An 18,943-nucleotide genomic window follows, 5' to 3' on the forward strand; every position below is an offset into this window, starting at 1 on the left:
ATCTTTATTTGGAGGAAAGATCAACTCAAGGATCTCTTATTTTGGAACATTAATTTTAAGACTATTATTATTGTTGTTTTAACAAGACATAATTGAACGCCCACATTTGAACTTAATATACTTGCAGCATAAGAACAATTTAAATTCCATCGAATGAGCATCAATTCTCTTTCTGTAAGAAAAAAATAATAATAAAGACGAAACAATCCAAGAAACATGGAAATAACAAAAAAAAAAAAAATCATTAAAAAAATACCGATTCTCATTAAAATGAACAATTCAATTATTTAATAGTCTACTCAAAGTGGGTTTGTCTGTTCCGCCATTGCATGGGATTATCTTTTATAATAATATTTTCAGTTATATAATACCTTGATGTAATTGATTGATTTTGATTCAAGTAAACGTAATTTGTATAAAACTTACAATATTTTTGTAACTCGAATCGCGGGTCGTGTTAGAATGTGTGGGGCAAAGATAAATGTAGAGGGTTTTATCCCCTCTTATTTTTGTGTCGTAATTTAAAAAAAATCACTGTATATATTTAAATTTAAAAATGAATAAAAAATAACCAGCACAGGGACGGGGGTAAGTACCTCCCCTCCCCCTAAAAACTGGCCCTTAATCACATGATTTTAAATGTCAAACAATTTATCATAAAAAAAATAATAGATAATAAATAAAAATATATTGTCCAAAAATTATACCCCTTAATTCCTCACGAAGGAGGCGTAGAACGTGGTGAAAATCATGTGAGATTTTGGGGGATTAAGTTATACCTACGTTGTGCATACTTATTCGTGACTTTCATCTCAATTATTATTTTTTCCCTTTCCGTCCATATTTTTAACGATAGTCAAAAATCAATAATCCATGAAGATTATGAAATAGGATGGGTTATAATTTTTGTACAAAAAATATTTTCGTAAATACATATTATGTGCAGATAATTATGACATTACAATTTAATTCTTTATAAGCTAAAAATAACTTATAAGAAGACAATACAAAAATGTCCTCCCGTTTTTGTAAAAAGAATGGTCAAAATCCATTCATACATTGACTAGTATTAGTAGACTTGATGCAAACCTATCAAACAAAATAGAATGGGCAACACGCTTGTTAGATTGAAAATATTTCCTTGGTAAATGACCCCCCCCCCCATGTCATTTTGAGATACCGCAGATGACGTTACTAGCTTTATAGTTAATTGGAGAAAATGTTAATTATATTTACATTTATGAAACTTTCAAAATAAAGTGAATTAAACATAGAGTGAGAAATATTCAATCAGTTCAAGTTTGACTTTAGTGTGGTGTTTAATTGCATGGCCCTATTTATGAAATACATCAAAAAATAGCTACATACTTATAATTATAATTTGAGTGATTAGAAGGCCTCATAAAAAAATTACTTGTACCATATGTGGGAGATTTTGATTGCCCTACATTTTTTTTATTGCGATCTTTAGCAAGTCATAAAAGTTTTAACAATAACCTTTTTTTAAATTTATAATACAATATCTGATTTAATTAACCATATATCTATATATGGTGATCTGTTAAATGTACAGTTCCTTGCTTAAAAATTCTTGATAAATATTTAAGTGTATATACCACCCAAAAAATTCCTCATGCTTGTCTTATTGAAGAGGATTACTCAAATTTTCGGATTCACTCGTAGATTTAGGACCACATTAATTGAACTGATTTTCGTCAGAAAATACAACAGATCCCTATTCATTGTTAGTCCATATGATTTTGTTTTACATTCGAGTTAAAGTAGGGGTAGTTTTTCTTTTTTGATATTAGATATTGTTTATAATTTTACAAAATCTCCTAGAACCGAAAAGTAAATTGAGATATTTTTGCAGGTATTAAGTAATAATAATATTTCTCTTGAAATCAAGAAAATTGAAATTAGATCAATTTAAAAGATATCTATAGGTGATATATATCTCAATACTGAGTTTTGAGAATTTAAACAAATGAATACCTCCTGTCTTATATTTATTTCCACCCTCAAAAGCATATTTTTGGAAATAAAAATGTTCATTGATGAAAAATTCTTTAAAAAACAAATATGGATTCAACTAATTTATATACTACAAACAAATTTTCAGATAAATTGGTGCAGTTTAACAGGAAGGATTTTCAAGTTAGAGGCGTGTCTTAAGAGGTTGTCAATCTTTTTATGTATATTATTAAATTCTGAATTTCGATCCATAGTTTGGGTATAACTACACTTCTTTTCTTAATTCCTTTATGCAATTATCTCTTAATCATCAAAATCTTCAAGTTCCTCTCTCTATTCGTAAGATGGTAAAAAGATCTAGAAATAGAAGGTGAACTAAATACGGAAAAATATACTTTGATTATATATAATTTAACCATTTGATACCTTCCCACTCAAGTTGTATATGTATAAATGGAAACGGCTCAAGACATCATAATTGTGATAAACTACATAGGTACATTAAAAAATATAAAGATTTGATATTTTATTCCTTCTTATGATATAATAATATTAGGAGTCTTAAATTTTACACTATGTTTTACAGTCTGATAAGGGATATTTAACTTTAACCATGTATTATTTGACATACTTCAAATGTAATTATTTTCATTATGATACTTTGAAAACATTAATGTTTGTTATATACAGTATATAGAAATCCTTAAAGCCTGGAAAAGATCCACTCATATGAAGTTCCTCATGCTGCATTTCACCATATTTATTTCAAAACATGGCCAAAATAATTCGCAACATTGGGTAATCTTCTCTTTCAAAAGGCAGGTATTTTTTAAAGAATGTAATATTAGTTGGAATGAAGTTTTGCCAAGGTGAAGGAACAAAGCTTAAACACACACTTCAAGGCATTCGGTTTGCTTGAGGATAGTAAAACTCAAAAGGAAGTTGCCAATGATATTAAAGTACCGATTATCACTGTGAAAAGATGGTGGATCAAACACAAGGTTGGTGATGAACTCTAAAGAAACCCTGATGGAAGGGAGAAGAATAAAATTTTAAATCAAGTGAAATCACCATTACAAAATCCTTGACCAAAATAAGTCCATCTACAAGGAAGTTGGCTACAAAACTACTCAAAATGAATGACCATCAAGTGTTCCATGAAACTGTGAGAAAACACTTGAGGGAATATCTAAAATGTCTTCCACAAAAGCTTAAGCTAAAATTAACCAAAATTCAAAAGGAAGAACCCCTTAAATTCTCCAAGGAGAGAAGTCATTGGGGCATTTAGGAGTGGATGAAGGTTTTATTTTGTGATGAGTCCCCATTTAAATTAATTAATGAATTTTATAATGTACATACTACATAGTAATACATATTAATTAGTAAACTTCATCAAAATTGTCAAATGTTATACCAATAATTCAATAAATTCAAATATTACCCTATCTTAATTTCTTCCTTGAAAACTGTATGTCTTTTTCATTGTAATTGTTCAATATTTTAGTACAAGTTAAAACATATGCAAGGCATATATTTGTTTACATATGTTGAGTATAATTTGGGATTTTATACAAACTATTAATTTGTATGAGCAGATTGTACGTCCCATAGTGTCTAATTTAAATAAAACATCAGGCGTTCTAATTACTAACTATTAATTTGGAGGATAACATTTCTGTTATTATTTCAAAATGAATATTTGTGCTACGTATTTACGAAGTTTGAGTAGTGGAGTCGGTGCAATTTTTGGCAGAGTCGAAAAATTTGTAATTTGTCTCTATTGGAACCCTCTTCAGAAATAATAGTACAACAATCATCTTAAATTTTCAAACTTTAACACAAAAATAAAAACATACAAATTTAAAACTTTGAATATTTAAAATAATATATCACTGATATATATGAGTATACTAACATATTAATAATAAAATATCGAAATATATTCTGTTTACATTCTGTAAAAAAATGATTTAGGGGTTGGATTGTAAATGGTCAATGATGAGATGGTTTGATCCAAATTGTTTATGCGAACCATGACGGTTTCGCAGTATCAAAGTTTTTGACAATGGGGTTGGAGTTAGATGTTTTCTCTTCTGCAATCACAAACTCTGATTGCAGAGTTGGGATGGGATCTTCATGAAGATGCTCGGCGTCGAAGTAAGGAGGTCGGAAACTTTAGGAAAGACGGACTTGACTTATTTATAATCTAAGGTTTATATGTAGAATTCGTAAAGTTATTTTCTAAATGGTTATTAATTATAGGTATTAATTACTATTAATTTATGAAACTTATTACGTTAACTAATTTATAAGTTTACTTCACAAATTTCCAACGTACTTTATATTCCATAGAATCACAATTCCCAAACACTTCAAAAGTCTAAATTGTTACGTTGGGTAGAACATAGCACAAGCTGTGTTAGTTCATTAATTAGACTTGTAAATTGTCAATGTCATCAGAGAAAGGTGCAACATCGTAGTGAGTATAGCTGTTCCTAGGTTACGAGTACATAAATTATTTTCCGAAACTTATGAATGTATTAGCAATAGATTGATTTTGATCCATTTCATATCTTTTTTATATAGTTAAATATCTTATATTCCATATATTTTCTTTATATTTCAAATGACTCAATAGTACTTATACTGCCTACAAAACATATTATTAAAAAAATATAATGTGTGTTGGTGTCTTGGACTCGGATTCGGAGATATGATTTACCAACTCCGCAGCCATGTTTACGAGTTGTATAACTTTAGGCTTTTGAACTTTACAAAGTGTCACATAGTACTAAGGTATTAATAATTAATTTTAAAGGTTAAAAATTAGGACATATAACGAATATTCAATTTATTGCAATATCCTCCTTGAATACACACTAACTTCTTCATTTAAAATTCATTTTTTGAAATGGATTTTAACTTGTACAGTCTGTTTGTAATAGATAAAAATATTAAACACCATATATTTATACGTGAGTGTACTATTGGTCGAAAACATTTTTGCCTCAGGACAGTTTGTCAAACGTTCCTTTCTCCCAAGGACAATTTGCCGAACAGACATTGCCCAAAAAAATAATATTTAATATATTGAGATTATGAGATTTTATTTTATTATATAAATTTATTCGACACTTTATGTAAATATCTCATTTGGTAACTGGTCTTACTTGATATTATGCTTATTTGTCAATCCATGCGTATTTTCTTATCTAAATAGCATTTCTTCCATTGGAATTGCTGTCGTTTATGTCTATAATTTAATTTATTTAAAGCACTACAATGGTAGAAATTCAAATTACATTTGAAGTAGATACACTTTAATATAATGATCATTAATGAATAAAATTAATAATAAAAATCTTCTAAATAACACTAATCAATTTACAAATATGAACAATACTTATTTATAATACTATCATTTTAAATTGTAATAAAATATACTATACCATATATCAATATATAAAATATCGTTATCCGGATAAATGTCTTAAATTGTTCTTTGGCATATTTTTTTTTTTTTGCGGATTTTCTAGAACTATATTTGTATATAACTTTTATTAGTTTTATTGTGTCTTAACTAAATATTTACGCAGGTATGTATGTGTTAGCTATACTATATATATATTCATTAGGAATTCAAAAACCAAACATCACATTGCAAATCTGTTCTATATCATTGTGTGCACATTCATAACCAACTTTGCACAGACATTCTAATGAAGGCGTCAAGATAGGATATGTGAAGGTGTTAAATATGTAGCTTTCCTGGTGTTTGTGTGCTGTGTTCCCAGTAATAGTAATGTGTATGGAAAAGTGCATAGAATAGGGTCTGATATCATAAAGTTCCTTTTTATGATTCCTTTAAAAGGAGTCAGAGCGTTTGAACCATTTAAATTATTATTTATGCAGCATAATATACTTCTTATAGATATATATATATAGTACGATGTTGTTAGCTTTAAAGTTACCCAAAAAATTATTACGGACTTAAAGGGAGCAAAAAAGAGCTACTTCTTTAGCAGTTGTAAAAGGTTGTTAGCTAACCTTTGTGAACTTTAATCTGTACCTACATATCAATTCTTATTTAAGACTAGTGCCTGTGTTCCACTCCAGTTTTAGTTCTATCCAGTCTCACTTTCAAGTCCTTAAAGATGGTAAAATTGATTCCACATGACGTCATTAAGAAGTCTTCTCCTTGTTTAATTATTATGTTTCAAAATATAATAAATTATATAATTAAGTAAAAAAATAATTGTTCGTTTTATACACCATTATAATGAAAATATGAATATTTTTTGGAAGATATGTGCAATGATCGTAATACATATCTCATATATTTTATTTAGTTTAATAAACCATCGACATTTTTAAGATAAATTCAAGGAACCGACAGTTAAAGACTAACCTAATCAAATCATGCATGTATGATCAGGTCAAAATCTCTTGAGAGGGATGATGCATTGGATTATATAATCACTAGTTGAGTAAATTTAGTCAAAAATGAACACCGACTCTTCAAGTTATTTTAATTTTTTTATGCCTGGATCAAAGATAATTATTATCCGTTTAGAAGATATTTTTCAGTAGAATGTTGCCTCATCCCACAGGAAAAAGGAATACCAAGAATTTTCTTTTGATAACTTTAAAAAATTCCAGGCCAAAAAAGTAAGCACGTACTAAGTCTCATACCTCAATTTTCTCAAATATTATTTTGGAGTGTAATCCAGAGGAAGGCTTTTCAAGTTCTTTATACTAGTGTGCCATTTTTTCAATCGTTTCAAATCTTTTGGTCAAGGATAGAAACTTGCATCATCGCCAGTGGCTCAACATTGGAATAACTAAATTCAAGGACTTCCACAGGATTATATATATGATATACAACATATATTTGTACAAGGCGTTGCATCACCCTGTATGTAATATACATGCATAGGGTTCTCCAAATTCCAGACTCCTATAACTGTGTTTTACTCTATGAATGAGCTTTGTTAATAAAATTAAAGAAAAAAACATATAAATTTACGTAATATAAGAATCACGACGAAGAATACTGTTTATAGGTATCTATAAATGTCGACAATCTCTGAGGTCACAGAGCTTTGTCTTAGGAAGAAAAAAAAAATGGTATTTCAAAATCCGGATAAGCAACAGAGTACATTTAGATTTTGTAGATTTGATTATATCATTTTTTCCCTATATACATTATACATATATCCTTTCTTTTGGTAATCATTTATTTTATATCAAACTAATAGAGTTAGGTATACTTTTTTAACGATCTCATATATTAAATTTAAAATTAATCAAATATGAAGTAGCCGATTGACAAAATATAATTATCAATTTTTAAATTTTAAGTGTGAAAAATCGGATGTACACAGGTTATTTGAAATAACTACTTTTGGTTTTGATGACTTTCACAAACCGCTTTGCGAGTGACTCGCACAGTTTCTTCACAGCTTCAAAGCTACAAATAAAACAAATTTTGTTTACTTTGATAGAAAAACCTCTATTATTATGTCAATTGAAGTGTCAATCCGTATGATATTTGTAATAAAAATAGTTCACCATTTAAAAAATGCAACTTGTGTGCACACACATTCAGTGGGTCCTAAAAAAAGACAATATATTATACATTTATATATTTTGATGTCTATGAATTGAAGAAAAAAAAAGTTTTTCTTCATTTTTTTCTACCCAAAATGCATTTAAATATAGGTATACACATATACCTATATTTCTAAAATTTATTAGGGTTAATATATTTGCTCTGGTAAATATTATTTGTACATTGTATATAAAAAAAATAACTTGATAATTTATGCTAAGTTATTTAAAAGAAATAAATGTTTTAATCTTCGATAAATATAAAAAAAAGTTTTCATTGGATACTGAGGAAAAAAAAAATACATACTCATTTAATACTCTATTAATTATTTTGTAGAAATAAAAGGTTAATGTGAAGAAAAATATGCATTTTGTAGAATCGATGTTTGAAGTACACAAGTAAACAAACAAAATATTTTAAGTTCATTGTATTAATTATTTACATATTTATCATTTGTATTTATTTGTAACAACTCTGCTTTGAGAACTTTGTGAGTATATTGAACCCTTTTGGAGGTAACTTCTGATTAAGAATCATATCAGTATCGTAGATGAAAATATACTTATTCGCGCAAATATAAATTTATATATCATTTTGGATCATCCAATCTTAAGAAAACATAATTTAATACTCTAAAAACCAACTATTTTTAAGGATTTTGTTAGATAATGGAAAAAACCTTGGGGTTTGATTAGTTTTACAATCAAAGCAGTTTATTTAAAGTGTAAATAATTAGTATTTTATTTACAATTGAATAATTGCTTTTAAACAGTTTTGTTCAGAAGCTATATGAATCTAATTTTATTCTGCTTCATAAAGAAATTGCTTGGGGTTAAGTGTTGAAATTTTCCATGAAAATGAATTATAGGTATTGTAGTAATAAAGAAAATTTATACATGTATGTAGGTAAACAATGGAGCTTTTATCTATTATTTTATATATATAGCACAGGCTGTTTCTGGATAAAATAAATTTCAAATATTTTATACTTGAAATTAACATATAATTTAGCATATTAGTATTTTATTTCCATGTGGATTTATAGATTTTTTCTTACACAAAAGTTTGCTCAAACTTAAAAAAAAAAATAGAAAATACTAAAAATTCAAATTTAAAATTGTCAAAAACTTGATTTGCTACAAAAAAACTAATTAGAGATTACCGAGGAACAATTTTTTGGTATGTATTTAATACACATTTAGAAAATTTTGCATTTTGCACCTATCGATGAATTACATATTAAAGTATCCGACTTTCTTATGCCTCAAAAAACCCAACAGCTTCATTTAACGAGCACACTAGTGTATGTGTGTATACTGTTCACCTTGGTGATACCTTATGATTGGAACGCTAAGCGGAATGCGAAACAGTACGAAAATAATGGCTGAATAATGAAAGCTAAGTGGAAAAAAAAGAAAGAACGGAAATCCAAAATAGCAGAACATTACACTTAATTTATCCGTCATATTAACCCGATTTCAATCTATTTTTGAGGAAAGCAGCTAGCAAAAGCTTGAAAGGTGACAATGACCTCTTCCTTGTTAAATCTACTCCTCGGTTAATACATTGCAACGGTCCAATGAGTAAGGAAAAGGCAAAATTTTGGTATTTCAGTATTTGGCAACATCCACATTGCTTCTATAATAATCGCAAATAATGCTATTCATTATTATATTTTTTCATGAAATTCTGTTTTTGTAAATATAAAATGAACCTATCTGAATATGTTCATCTAATTTTTCAAGATTTAATTCAATAATTTAATAACAAATATGTTTCCTTATCATATACATATTCTTATATATAAATACTACTGATACTGGCGATAAGCTAATTAATTAACCGCCTTCTATTGGGATGCCAAGGATCTTTTAAGATTTTTTTATAAATACAATTATATTATTTGACTTATATATAAGCTGTATCTTAGAATTGTTTCTAACTGTCCCAAATAATTATGGCCTGTATTAGGTTAAAGTATCAAAAGTTAATCGTCACATTTGAAAAGATAAAATTTAATAGATTTTATTGATTTGAAACCGGTAAAATCATGTCTCATGAATTAAATGAAGACTTTATAATTAAGATTCTTCTTGAACATTCTATCTCATTTCATAAATTTGAGTACAAAGTTTATAACTAACTGAAATATGTCTATGAAATATTGTGCTTTATGGTTTTACTTGAGAAGTAAAAATTTTTTTTTTTTGGATATTTCTCCTTTTCTTGATTTTGTTCCAAATAGTTTTTGTGATAGCTCACGACATACACCTATGTTCCTATACCTCCAGAGTTTGCTCTGTATGAAGCCTCACACTGCGTGTAATGATACGTATGTAGCTATACATCTATGAGATCATATCTAGTCCCTATCTACTGGATGAGGACTCAAAAATTATAAAATTTTAAAAGCTGTTTTCACTTCTCAATATTTTTTTTTTGTACCATTTTGATGTCAAACTTTTAAAACAAAAGTTGGTAATTCAACAATTTCTACACTTTTTATTTTACATGCCCCTCCATTCCAAATTAAGGCTTCAATACGTGGGCGAACAGAAGCACAGCTGCCCTTTATTTAGTCCGAGGACAAGTTGTTACAGTTCTCCGTGATCACATCCTTCAGGATATAGAAATTCGGGTGATAAGTATTGTTTGTATTGCCTTCCAAGATGCAAAACACAGCAAAGTCACGGGAGTTCATGTCGAGTAAGGATGAAGGCCAGAAGTCTGCCGGCCAGAGGGCAGCCATGTTCGCCCTACAGGAATGCTGCACCTTCTTGTACGTTTGTGCCAGGACGTCGTCTTGGGTAAACACATAGTTGTCCCTGTGAACGTGCTCTTCAACCCTGGCAAGCCATGAGGACCCTGTAGTGGACGTCCGTGTTGACTTTCTCGTTCCCCTGGAAGAAGTAGGGAGGGATGTTACTACCGTTGGACGCCACAACGACGAAGAACCATGCCCAGAGCTGGATGTTTGGTCCTGAAGGTTACCTCTACCTGAGCACTTGATTCAGTGAAGAAACGAGCATATTTCCAGTTCAGAAGAGATCCTTACAATCCACTTGTACTCGGAGGAGATCGTACGCCTTCTGCTGTTTTGCTTGTTGGTTGGAGATTTTGGATTTCGGCACAAAAACAAAACAAACATCAAATAATAGCTTTTTGTCATCTCTTTCGAATTGCCTCAAGTACAAAATCGTCAGACTTTTAGAACTGATATTAGACGGCCTCAGGGAGGATTCTAACTTTTGAGTCCTTACCCTGTACTATGTTTTGAATAGGGAGGTACACCTCCCTATTACACAAATACTTTTCCTTCTATTTCTTGTTATTGTTATGAATGTAGGGATTTAATTTAATTTATCTCATTAACAACACCTACATACATAAAACTCGAATCTTATTCTTTTTTTCGATATGTTTGTGTGTGGTAGTTTTTTTTCCAACATATATCATCGTTCTCATGCAACTGAGTTATTATAAAGGGTTTTTCATTACCAGCGTTCACATTATTTCTTTTTTAAATAAAACGAAAACGGTTTGAGATATCGACGATTTCTTTATTTGCCGTTAAAATACATTCAAGTTAATTTATGAATGAAATTCGATGTCGTTTGAATGACCACCACGTGCACGTTTTACAAAGTCCAATCGTTGAGCCCAATTTTCGACTACTTTTCCGCATAAATTGGCTGAAACTGCAGTAATTTCGCGTTCAATATTTGTTCTGAGCTCTTTTAATGTCGACGAATTATTGGTGTAGACCAGGGCTTTCACGTGACCCCAAAGAAAATAGTCTGGAGGCGTTAAATTGCACGAGCGAGGTGGCCAATTGACTGGTCCATTTCTGGAGATAAGACGCTCACCAAACTTACTCTTCAATAAATCGATTGTAACATTTGCTGTGTGTGAAGTCTTGTTGAAACTACATATCGTCCAAGTCCATATCTTCCAATTCAGGGGGGGGGGGAAATCGGTTATCGTGGCGCGGTAACAATTTCCATTCACAATAACGTGGCGATTGTCATCGTCTACGAAAAAGTACGGCCCAATGACACCGCCAGCATGCAATCCACACCAAACAGTTACTTTTTGGGGATGTAATGGCGCCTCATGAATCACGTGTGGGGTTTTCCGACCCAATAGGGCATATTTTGCTTGTTAACAAAGGCATTGACCCAAAAATGTGCCTTATCGCTAAAGATGATTTTTTTCAATGAGTGAAGTATACATAATAATATATTATTTTACAAGAAGGTGAAAAAACAAAAAAAAAAAACATCATTTAATTTTATTTTACAAAACATACAAAAAATACTAAAAAAACTGGAGCAATGGAGTAAATATTTATGTTACTGGATTGATTAGATAAATCCAGACAGTTTTAAACCTTCAATAGCTTAATCCATGGATTTTTTTTTTTTAGTGTGAGATTAGATTTTTGAAAACATATTTGTTCTCTCATATCAAAATATACATTCCGTCTAAAGTTAAAAAAATGAATAAAAAGATACATTGATTAAATTAGCTCACACGGGTACCGTACTGCGCAATTGAAGAACTTCCTTGGTTAATCCAAGGGGACATCAAATTATGTATATAATAGCTGGAAAGGATGACAAGGATATTAGGAACACTCACAAGATAAAATGTGATCAAAAAAGAACCCTAATATTTGTTGCTCACCTAAAAAGATCCATCATATTAAATCCTGGAAAGCAATTGAACAGTCCTAAAGCCAATAGTTTGGACTGATAGATGAAGCACTACAAACACCACATATTTACAAATAAATATACATATATGTGATCAGTATCACAATGGGTATAACCTTGTTAAGAAAAGGAAGTTCAATGGAGAAAAAAATAATTTTATTTTGCGATAAGATGAACTGAATCGTGAAAAGATGTTCAGAATGATTGCTAAGTAGCTGAAGTTGTGGGAAGGTTTCTTCCTTGTTTAAAAAAAATAATAATAATCCTTCCTCCGGACCCTGGATTTCCTTGCGAAAAATTGTAGTGACATTATACTATAATTGTGGTAAATCCCTACATGCCTTTTTGACTTCGTATCGAGTGAATAATTGCTTGCAGAAGGTGATTACATTAAATAAATGTATAACTTTAGGTATTTATATTTCCTTAATAATAATATTTTTTCGTTATTTTGTATACATGTGGCTTAAAACACGTGTTCGAAAATGTCAGGGCTTATCTAATCAACCCTGTAGTTTTACAAATATTGCTTTGGTCAAAAAACAAAAAGCAAAAGAATATAAACAAATACATTTTTTAGTAACTTTGCTTCAAATCTTTATATGACTTAACGATGTTAATAAAAGGTATTTGACATTTTCTGCTACCATATTTCAAAAAGTACCGTTTATTATTATGAAAACTCTCCATTTTGTATTGGGTCGTAACCCAAAAGTGTCTGCTTGGACTTAATTTTTTGGAATTAAAGATAACATTGTTACTCTCCATACAATTTAATAAACTAATTGAAATACTATTATAAATAAGGCGTGTCAGGGTTAAAAAATTATCTTATTAGCTCCATTAAGGATTTGTGGATATAAAATGGAATCACAGGATTTAGAAAAATAAAGTGACCTATTTTAAACTTATTTATTAGTAAGCAGTTAAAAGTAATAACTAGATTTAAAATAAATGACTTTATCTTTCCAAAGCCTGGGATTCCATTTAAAAGTGACTAAGAATTCAGAACGAAATGTTAACATCACGAGAATCTTTTAAGATATGAAGAAAAAAGAGGACATGCGCAAACTGTTTTTCCTTTTCTAATCATAAAACTGTTATTTTCTAGACGTTTAGCCCGCCTTTATTATTTTTATATTCCTTAATAAGGAGGTAACAAAAACCCCATTCCTTTTTATAGTTGAAAAACATACTAAAATTATAGATACTTAAAGGGTCAATAACTTTTTAGAAGTTGTTTTTATGAACCTAGTACATACATATAATTATGCTTTATAATGTAGTTATTATTGTCAATATATGGATATAGCTATTATAAGTAAGTACATACCTACCTTAGGATTATGATATTTTTCTTATTCTTGCAGAAAACAATAGTCATATAAAAACTTTTAATGCTCTTTCTATTGTATGGACCATGTATTGTGTAAGGGCAATAATCGTGAGCACTCATCCCTGTTTTATTTTTTCATCAATACAAAAATTACTTATTTTTTCAATGTATTTCTTTTCAAATACCTACATAACATAATATGGTAATAATATGCCTTTTGTAAAAAAAGGCAAAAATCTATTCTTTAGATCTGTATTTTCTTACATATACTAATACAAGTTGAACATGTGCAATATTGTGCCTCTCAACTTGTGTATGCATTTATATGGGACCATGGTGTAAAATGAACTGGAAATGTACATTTCTGATCCACGACATGTTGGAGCGCTGCTCTTATTGCTATATAAAACAGTTATATAATATATGTGAACAAGACAGGCTTGGATTCAATGTTTATCATTGAGGTGTAAATTGAAAGCACTTTCGACACATAAAAAAAGTAACCAAAAATTAACATGTGGTACCCCTGTGATTTGCAAAAAGTTTGGGAGAAGAGTAGCTTAGCTCTGATGACGTTTCATTAGATTAGATGCAAGCGCCTATGAGAGCATAAAAATAAGCATAAATCCTTTAAATTGTGTAAGGGCATATTATGTAAGCAAGAAGCACTCGATATTTATCTTCAATTCTACTCTCTGTCCAATAACACTTATAACTCCCTAAGATATCGTCAGTGTTAGGGACAGTTCTTTCATTATTTGTTAATTAGTTACCCGACTATTAATAGGTAAATTAGCAATCCTGCTATTACATAGGGGATTGCCCCTACCTGGCTTTCTGTTGCCTTCGCATATGCTTAGAGGTTCTCTTATCAAAAAGAAATAATATTGGAAAAATAAAAAAAGACCAATTGATGCTGTCAACTACAAAAACATCGTAAATCATTGCTTCTATACTTAAAAAAAACCATAAACTCCTCCAAATCTTCTACGGGATAATCGTATACTGCTATAAGAACTAATATGTTTCATAAAAAGACAAAATAATCCACTGAAAGCCTAAGTGAGGAACAGAAGGAGTTCTCATCGTCCATCTACTGCTCCTTCATTGAAATTCTGAAGTTCTTTTGCTATTAAGTCAACTCTGCATCGTCTCTTATTCTAAGAAAAATATTTCATTTATAAGAGTCCTTCAGTTTCCTTGATGTATATGTATAACGCAGAAATAGCTTATCTCAATCACAATTCCATTTATAAGGTGGAGTTTGTGATGTATATTCTATATGTTTTGGACTCTTGATTTCTTTATTGGATGTGTGCCTCTTTTGTCATTGGAAAACAAGTAGAAGATAATTGTAGACTCTTAAAGATAATGTGCCTCTCTTTTCTCGATAGCTTTGTCTACATTGCCAATGTATCTTATTAGGCTAAAAAGTAAATTTCTTTCTTTATAAAAAATGTGTCTTTTCATTTTTGTATATGTAAAGTGTCAATTTGTTTAATTTTACATTAATAACATAATATCATTTGTACTTTTAAATTTGTCTCACTCTCTACTTATGACTTATAGTTATAAATAATATAATTGTTTTTTTAATTGTATTTTTTTTAAATTTACCCATACTTATTTAACTTACTATTATTATAAGTACGTTATAATACGTTAATAAATTATCTTAATAATGTTCACTATTTCACTGTTGCGATAAAGACGTCATCATACTTCGTAAGAATTAATATTTCTATATAATATCGTGCTTCGTACAAATTCAAATAAAGTAAATAATAGTTATATTTGAAATATTGAAATTCCCTACTCATCGTGAATAGATCTCTTCAATGTTGCAATTTTTTAATATCCTTTGCCATGAAGGAGTCGAATCTGCTCTCTTGAGATAGATGATTACGTTAGAAGTATTTTTCTTCGATTTCCGGTATCTGGCTTTGGTACTATCATCTCTTGGAGAACATATTTGTAGAGTTTTCTTATGTTCGTCTCATCTAAATTACAAGCCCTGTTTCCAGCCAAAATTTCGATGTTGTTAGATAAGTTGTATTTGGATTTAAGAACAACGAAGCTTGAAATAGTGTGTAAGGTATTTGTCTTACATCCGTGTCTTCCGGTAAACACTTGGGTAGGTTCCATGGATTCGAACATGTAGATGTGGAATTTATTTAAGATAAATTAAGTCTTTTTAGTCTTAATTTCTAATTATTATTTTGTTTGTAAAATTTAATCATTATTTCAGTCGTTTTTGATTTTACCCATACTTTTTTAACTTAATATCTCAAATATACATTATAATACATTAACTTATCAATTTACTAATAATCTACTGCAACAGATAAAGTGTTGTTATCCACTGCTTGCTAGAAATAGGCTATTTTGTGTTTTATTTTTCAATTGGCCTCTTTGATAGAAAGTTTTAAAAGCTCTTATAGAAACCAATAACTTTAAACTATACTGTTTATTTATGTATATTTATTTACGTAATTGTTTTTCAAATATGAAAGGAACGGCGAATAAAAAAAGTGTTAGCAGTTAATTTTTGATCAGTCATTGTATATTATCGACTTTAAGGGAAGAAGTTTGAGATTTCTCAATGTTAATAGATCTATAATATAAAAATATGAATGTTCTTTTTATGAGTTTTACGAAGTCAATAAAGTATCCTTGAATTTGAAAATGTTGACTATTTTTATTTTAACTATTATAATATAATTTGAAATATAGAAGATTCTCATTTCCATAGTAGAATCACGTGATATTTTATCCTCCAAAATCGTAACTTTCATCAATAGTACCCTATGTCTCGCTCCCAGTTTTTCACGCACTCGCTCGATGCCCATTCCTACAGATAAGTAACATAAAACAAAATGTGTCTTAATTAAAAAAATATGAAAAATTCGTAAAAAAATAATTTAGAGTACCTAAATTTATGACTTGAGATTTGACTTTCTAAATAGTTATGTAACTTTAGACTCAATTTGGCCTTGAGTTCTTTGACTCTATGGGACTTGAACATTAATGCCTAGAGGCTAAAGTCGGACTGAGTTTCAAAGTCTTGAAAGTCGATTCAGCCATGGACCCAATATCTTGAAACTTGATTTCAACTGGCAAATTAGTGACACTCCTCTAGCTTTTATTCGTTACACAATACCTCAAATTCACGTAGAATAAGATAAATATTGATTTATTGATATTGATGAACTTATTGATTATTTTTGAAAGACATAACTTTTAATCAAAAACTTTCTACAAGAAACGTGTGCAAACAATAAGAATCAGGCCATCATATTAGACTGCCTTTTCAGGGTTATACTTTTTTTTTCTGCATATATTGAATTTCAATAACGTTGCTACATGTTTAGATTGACACAGCTGTTCCTTTGCATAAATTTAGGTATAAATGATATGCAAAAACGTCCTCAGAATATGCCCAAACATGATTACAAGGTGAACATAAAAGAATACAAGGAACGAAACAATTATAATCATTTAATTTATACGGATTCAAAATTAATTATTATGCTAATTAAATCACACTCCACCCATTGTGCACAACCAGGTAGATTATAAAAAGGCAGCAGACAGTCTCTTGAAGAAGGAAAAAAAAGAATAGTAATTAGTGCTCTTGTTTTTTTGTGAGTGCTTCAAAATTTCTTGCTTCATTCTTACACATTTCTGTGATGAATTTAAATGTTATACTTTACTTAGAAATATATTAATTACATTCTTAGGGTTGAAATAGTCATAAAATCTTACACGTCGTTAAACATAGCAGGAAAAGTGAATAAGAAATTAAGTCAACTTCTTGACTCTCTCAAATAAGTAAGCAAAAAACTTTGCATTTTGAACTCAAAAACAAAATCATTTAGTAAAAATAGGAAAATTACTATGAATTCTTTACTCTTGTAGTAAGCAAAAGTTACTTTAAGTCCCCCCCCCCCAATATAATCCTGATCACGCCTACTACTGTGGATTTTTAAAGCAAAAGTTTTTTTTTGTTTGGTTTCACAGATAATTTACAATGAAAAGTCAAAAACTGTGTTTCTAGATTTATTTAAAGTGATTAGAGAACAATTTCGTACTTGTATTAAAACATTTGTTTCCAGGTCCATTTTAAAAACTTTTTTGTCGATATAGAATAATGGAATATTGAATCTATTGCTAAAATTAATTGTATATTAATCATTTTATTCTTTAAAAAAAAATCAGACTCTTTACATTAAAAACATGTACAAAAGTACGAAAATATAACAACAAAAAATGTTACTTTCCGTATGGAAACCTCAACGCTGTCCATAATATCGAAATAGAAAGATACACAATGGACAAGATTGTGAATTTTATGCTGATTTTTCCTCCATTCAAGTGTACATATGTAAATACTATACACCTTTTTTGGCATTATATTACTTCTAAGAACCTTATAAACCTTGCCTTCAAAGTTTATAATTATTTAAAAAATGTTTGTACTATAAATTGCTTCAAAAATGTTTTATATAAATGGTATTAATTTCCCACTATAACCTCCTATGATATGCTTAATACCCCCGTAAAATATTGCAGTTATTTAATAGCTGTTCAATTAAATATAAAAAAAAATAGACCGATCAGGGGCATTAAATTAATATAATTAATTATTTTATTTTCCTTGGGTTAAAAACAACCTTTTTTCATCGTGAAGCTATTATGTTTATACTTGTAACTACATATTATCTACCAATGTATATATATATATATAACATTGCGTTGATATTAATTTGGCATCTGTATAAATTAAATACATATATGTACATATTATGACTAACACTGCCAAATAATACAACGTAATAATCAAGTATATATTCACCTTGATCAATAGTTTCAATATCAATTAATTAGTGCTTTGTTTTCCCTTCTCTGAATTTATAAGTATTTTTGGTTGGTTATTAAATGCATTAAACCTCCATTGCTATGAAAAATGAATGGCTCCATGTAAGTAATAATGATTGTTGTAGAAATTGATCACCATTTCCACAACTAAGAGAACAACAATTGCTAGAAAATAAAAAATTGCAATCTAACAAAATTAATTGATTTATTATTACAAGGAAAAACGATCATTCATATATCAATATTAAGTACCTTAAAAATGAGTCTTTTATTTTCCTACGCATATAATAAGATTATTATTTTTAAAATTGATTGGTAGTTCTTGGAGAATCCCAATGTTCATAGTGGTAATTATATCCGTAAAACTTCAGAATAAAAGTAGAACATAGTTTTTGTTTTTAAATACGGCAAATCTTATTTTTCAAAAGA

The sequence above is a fragment of the Lepeophtheirus salmonis genome, chromosome 1 (genome assembly GCF_016086655.4).
Source record: "Lepeophtheirus salmonis chromosome 1, UVic_Lsal_1.4, whole genome shotgun sequence".
Classification (NCBI taxonomy): domain Eukaryota; kingdom Metazoa; phylum Arthropoda; class Copepoda; order Siphonostomatoida; family Caligidae; genus Lepeophtheirus; species Lepeophtheirus salmonis.